Genomic DNA, 6,105 nt, shown 5'->3' on the forward strand with positions numbered 1-6,105 from the left:
CATCCAGTCCACTGTACAAGAAGGACTACACTGGATGTCAGTCAATGTATGCAAAGCTGGCAAATTTTTCAGTTCTGGAAGAACCTGCAACTCAGCACATGAACCGGTTAAATATAGTCAATCCAGCAATCAGATTTATAAGTGACATATATCCATTCTACAGCTATCCTAAAAGTGAAATAAAAGGCCTTTCTATAACACTCATATTTGAATCATGGATTTGACAGTAAAACATTTAAACTAAGTTGTACTCTTAAATTACCACTCCATTTGGATTACAGAAGTGAGTAAGTTTAAGGTGAATCAGAAAACTCACTTTGCATTAATGCCTACGAGTTTTAACCAGCTCAGCTAGAAGTGGGATATAGCATACTGTTACATGATGTGTGCTGAACCAGGCTCTAAGTGGCTTTTGATGAGGTGATCTGTCCGGAGGACAAAAGCAAGCAGTCATCCCAGAAGGTGTAATCTCCCAAAGCAGACTCTTTAATCTTCTGAATGGCTCCAGGTAAAGGACTCTAGTTGTGTTCTTGGCGGGCACCATTTGTCTTTGGCAGTATAAAGCAGCTTCATTTTATAACCGGGCTTGCTCATATAATCTTTGTTCCTTGTTCGTCGATAGCTCCTGTTAAGGACATGGATTATATGAGACTTATATCTATTGTGCTGCTGGCAGGGTATAAAGAAGGCAGCTCACAGGCTGCAACCAGAGAAGCAGGCAGAGTATCCAACATGATATTTCCTCCTTGCTGTTGTTCAAACCTCATGCTAGGCGTGAATGGATTCCCAATGGCTTGGGAATGACTCCAAAATGGAATGAAAAACTGCATTGGCATAATGAAGTTTAATCCTATGGAAAAGCCTTGCCATCAAAATTGTTTAAAACAAACAAGTAGCATGAAGGACATCTTTAACAGGCAAGACCATCATCAAGGTACCATTCAGATAGTCAGTGAAGTTCATAGGTACATATGAAGCTGCCTTATGTGGAGTCAGGCCATTGGTCCATCTAGCTTGGTCTTGCCTACACTGACTGGCAGCGGCTTCTCCAAGGTTTCAGACAAGAGTCATTCCCAGCCCTACCTTGAGATGTCAGGGATTGAACCTGGGCCCTTCTGCATGCAAAGCAGATGCTCTACCACTGAACTACAGCACAATCCCCAGTTCAGGAAGTCCCCTCCCCCTGGCCCCGCCAATGTTTCAGCTAATCAACTGATCATGTTAAGTATTCCAGATTTATTGGTTGTATTATTTTCTTACAGAAAATATGCAGTTTGGGGTACTTATTTCACTGTTTAGGTTTTTTCTGGTTACTGAAAATATAGGTTTGATTTGTTACAGTGATTTGTTAGCCCCCTGTTAACTGAGCAAAGAGGCACCTTTTTAAAATGGTGATTCTCTTTATTGAGCAGGGGGAGAGCAACTGGCCCTATCCAGCCCCAGCACAGCATTTCTCCAGTGACTGCTGCTGGTGTCTGTCTCATGTTTCTTTTTAGATTGTGAGCCCTTTGGGGACAGGGAGCTATTTTGTTTGTTTGTTTGTTTGTTTCATTATGTTTATGTAAACTGCTTTGGGAACTTTTGCTGAAAAGTGCTATATAAATATTTGTCGTATTTGTAAGATAATTCAATAGGCTGCTGCAGATTGCTTCTCATCCTGACACTGATTGTTCCTGATAAGTTCTCCACATCCCTTTACTTAGTATAAAATTAACACCTGACTAAAGAAAACCACGGGGCTCTGTGGGCGCCAGGAGTCAAAATCAACTTGATGGCACAAGTTTACCTTTACCTTTAAAGTTTACCTTTTACCTTTAAAGAGGCACTAACCTTCCCTGGATGCTTGCTCATATGTAGACAAAGCTCTTGCAAAGTCCCTCCTGCAGGCCTTCATCCTGTTTTTTTGTTCATTTTTCTAGGCTTGCGATAAAGAAAAAGGAGTAAGCTGAAGTAGTGATCGCCATTGACCTCTTGTTTTTGGAACCTAGCCCACTCTGTACAAAAATTTAAACTGGATTTGCATATTATTCTCCATTCTCCAAACAGCTTGTTAATTTGTGTGTGGTTAAATTTTGGTAGGAAGAATAGGGTTTTTCTGATCTTGCACAACTATGGCATTTTCAAATTGTGATGGCAATATTTCAAGATTACTTCCCTCTTTTTTGCTCATTACATCAAAATAATTCACTATGGATATGGATACATTAAATAAGTGCAGTGTTCTATATGCAAAAACAAAACAAAAATATGAAGTTCCTTGGTCAAAAGGAGATAGAAAATTGTAATGCACTACAAGAGAATGCCCATCTCTTCCATTCTGTAATATCCCAACAGGTGTGGATAAGAACATGTCAGTGCTCAGCATGCCCTCCTGTTCCCTCCCTTCTTTCCAGTCCATCCATGTATACAACCAGTCTTATTGTCATTGGTGTTGTTTTTAAGATGATGGCAATAGTCCTGTATAGATTCTGCATGGAGCATGGTGCGAAACTGAAGAAGAAGCCTACTCTGGGAAGAGCAGAAGCAGCTTCAGGAGGTGAGCAACCTCTTCTAAACAGAGCAACATCTAGCCTCCCCCACACCCATCAAACTAACTAGCAGGAGGAGGGGAGATTTTGAGGGGCTGGTTTCTCTTTAAGGGATAAGTCCTAGTCTCTCTGTGTGTGGTTTGCCAGGGTTAGCATTTGCCAGGGCTAGCAAACTCCTGTGTTTTTGTTTGTCCCTGCCTGGAAGAGGTGGAGTCAGCTAGGGCTGTGGGAGGGCCCACATTCCTTTGAGACACATCCTGTAGTCTCTACATAAGAGGTGAAGGCCTGAGAGCATACCCAACAGCGATAGCAAACAGGACATTGGAGTTTTGCAGAAGTTTCGTGGGAAGTGTGCATGGAAGCCTGGAACAAGCCCCTGTGATCACAAGGAGCTTGAGGGAGAAGAGAAGGCAAGTACAAATCCCTTCCTCATATAATTACTAATCTCTCCCTCATATTCATGAGAAAGGCTGTTGAGACAGTTAAATAGCTGACCATTACAGCTGAGACCTATCTTTCTAATAAACTATCAAATAAATAGATAATAATAAACAGATAATAAATTACTTCTAATAAACTATCTCTAAATACTGTAAACAGCCAACAAAACCAGTATGAAGATAGAAAGTCAGCAGGGGAGGGGGCACTTCCCAGTGTATTGCACAGCATGCCACATGAATGACTATTTGCCCCATGGGCAGAAGTCATGGGTGTGTGTTCAGTGCAAGTTGCTCCTGGCTCTCAGGGAACAAGTTCATTCCCTTGAGACCAAGGTGACGGATCTGGAGAAGCTCAGAGCAACATAGAGACATGTGGACGAGACCTTCAGGGATGTGGTAGAGGCATCCCACTCCAGGGCTGATAGCTCCTCTGCTGTCAAGAAGAATGAAGTTCTTGGGGAAGGAGGACATCGGTCTGAGGAAGAGGAAAGTGCTCCTTTAGAAAGGACCCTTCTGAGGAAAATGAACTCATATCCTCTCGCCCAGGGGATACTCTTCTAGGGGGTGGGAGCCTCCTTATATTGGGTGATTCGATCATTAGAGGAATAGAGAGATGGGTTTGTGACCCATGTGTTGACCGCACAGTGACTTGCCTGCCTGGTGTGAAGGTTGTGGACATCACACAGCGTCTAGATAGACAGTGCTGGGAGGAGACAGCTGTCATGGTGCATACTGACACCAATGATGTGGGGAAATGTAGTCAGGAGGTCCTGGAAGCCAAATTTAGATGTTCGGTAGCGTATTGAAGTCCAGGACCCCCAAGGTAGCATTCTCATAAATGCCACGTACAGGTGCAGTGAGACAGGCAGAGCTGAAGGGTTTCAATGCATGGATGAGCAGAGGCGTAACTAGGGAAAACGGCGCACGGGGCAAGCACTGAAATTGCGCCCCCCCCCCGCCGCCCCCCCCCAGCATACATGTGACTGACACACATGTTTCAGAAAACTTTTATTTTAAAAATTAAAAAAATTACAAAAATTACCAAAAATTTCAAAATGCGATAAATAACCAGAAATGCGATAAATAACCAAAAATCCAATAAATAACCAAAAATCCAATAAATAACCAAAAATCCAATAAATAACTTTATGATTATGAATTATGATGCAATGATGATACTACATTATACTTAGGTTTTTCCTCACAACAGCCCTGTGGAGTTGGCTTGTATCCCAAACATCAGAATTATGATGCAATGATGATACATGCTACATAATACTTAGGTTTTTCCTCACAACAACCCTGTGAAGTTGGCTTGTATCACAAGAACCTAAGTATTATGTAGCATGTATCATCATTGCATCATAATTCTTATAAGGATAAGACTCATACTTAAAAAGCGCTCAGAAATAGGTGTAGTTGGCAAAGAAAATCCGCATGCACAAGCATTTATGTTGCATGGCCACATTCCTTTTAAATTTTTATATTAAGAAAATATATAGACCCACACTCTCTTGCCCAAAATATGACATTTTGAAAACCAACGTTCTCATTTATGACAGGTACCAAAACCAATACAAATGATAATGGTTTCATTCTTAACCTATTGCACAACAGCTTTAAACAGACATTCTCAACTGAACAGAACTAGAGAATGAATGGAAAGCTACTCTAACAAAGAGACTTCTGCAACCAGTGACTTGGAAAAACTACACAGCTCATGCTTGTGATTACTTTCCTAAAGAGGACAAAGCCACACAAAAGTATTGAAACTATGGCTCAAACTCAGCCAGGAAGGAAGGAAGGAAGAACCCATAAAACTATGAAGCATGTTTTTGTTTTAAACATGGAAGATCCTGCAACCAGACGCATAATGAATTACACTGAAGTAAGTATTTGGAATGGAACTCAATTGAATTAACAGAGCAAACGACAACCCAGTTAAAAATCAGATATATATGTATTGGGATATAAATCTCTCCCCCCGCCCCCATTCCCTGGGGCTTAAACTCTACTACTTCATTTTAACTGGGCTGTATGTGAGATGAGGATCCATCAAAGCCGTCCAGCTTAACTAATTTGTGGATCGCAGCCAAATGCCTGCAGACAAAACATACATTACCTACAGACATATACAAGTTGATGATGAAGCTAACAAAAGAATCTCTGCAGCGGAGCGAACAACTAGGAGGAAGAGCAGGGGATCCACCCAGACCCCAATCGGATACAGACAAAGGAGTGAGATAGCAACTTCAGCGCCGCTCTGCAAAGTGCCCTCGTCCTCTCGCCATTGCCAGGTGCGGAAGCAGAGGCAGCTGCTCGGGCACCACACGCTCCCCCGCTGTGGCGGCGGCTGCTGGGCAGAAGCCAAGCACAAGAGGCTCCCGGCCCAGAGGAGGACCCCGAAGTAGATACCGGGGAAGGCAGAGCATGCCTTGAGCCGGGCCATGCCGCCGAAAGCTCGAACAGGGGGAGGAAGGTGGGGGGGGATTACTATTATTGTTATTTTTAAAAGGGAGGGAGGGGAGGCAGAAGGGCGAGAAGAAGCAGCAGCAGCAGCAAACCTCGGCTCCTCAGCTGCTGCTCTTGGTCTGGTGGTCGAGCCGGCGGACGGGCGGGGGCTGCAGAAGCCAGCCCGCCGTCTCCAGCACAGCCTGCAGGGGGAGCAGAGGAGAAAGAGAGGACGGCGGGTGGAAGAGACCCCCCGCCCCAGCCGGCAGCAGCTTCCCTTCGCTTGTCTCTCCCAAGCAGAGACTGTTTTGGTTTTGTCCCCCTGGAAAGGGCACAGCGCGAGCGGGATGGACGAAGAAACCCAGCTGGTGGGGCAATTGTTGCTGCTGTTTTCCCAGCGTTGTGAGGAAGTAGCAGTTGAAGGCGCGGGGCGGTATATCTCTGGTTCGCATGGGAACACAAAAGACAAACGAAAACCGAAGGTAAAGACATAAGGCAGACTACCCCCTCCACCAAACAAACAAACTCACAGGAAGAGAATCCTGAATCCTTCCTCAATGCTCCGTCATCCTTGGTGCTTGTCCTCCTGCTCGGCTCGGCTGGCCGCCGGGCCGAATCCTTCCTTCCTCCGTCCCCGGCAAGTGCACGTGGCGGCGAGCTCTCCCAGCCAGACACGCATGCGCGGC

The 6,105-nt window shown here is 44.5% G+C and overlaps 1 long non-coding RNA gene across 1 annotated transcript; it reads right to left on the reverse strand.

The window, feature by feature from the left end:
* Positions 1–392: 392 nt before the first annotated feature.
* LOC128342062 (uncharacterized) lies at positions 393–6,105 on the reverse strand. The gene is made up of 3 exons (XR_008314750.1): positions 5,950–6,105; positions 1,831–1,920; positions 393–625 (listed from the first exon to the last, which is right to left on the reverse strand). It is a non-coding gene; the product is annotated as an uncharacterized LOC128342062 (long non-coding RNA).

This window comes from Hemicordylus capensis, chromosome 2, assembly GCF_027244095.1.
Source record: "Hemicordylus capensis ecotype Gifberg chromosome 2, rHemCap1.1.pri, whole genome shotgun sequence".
Lineage (NCBI taxonomy): Eukaryota > Metazoa > Chordata > Lepidosauria > Squamata > Cordylidae > Hemicordylus > Hemicordylus capensis.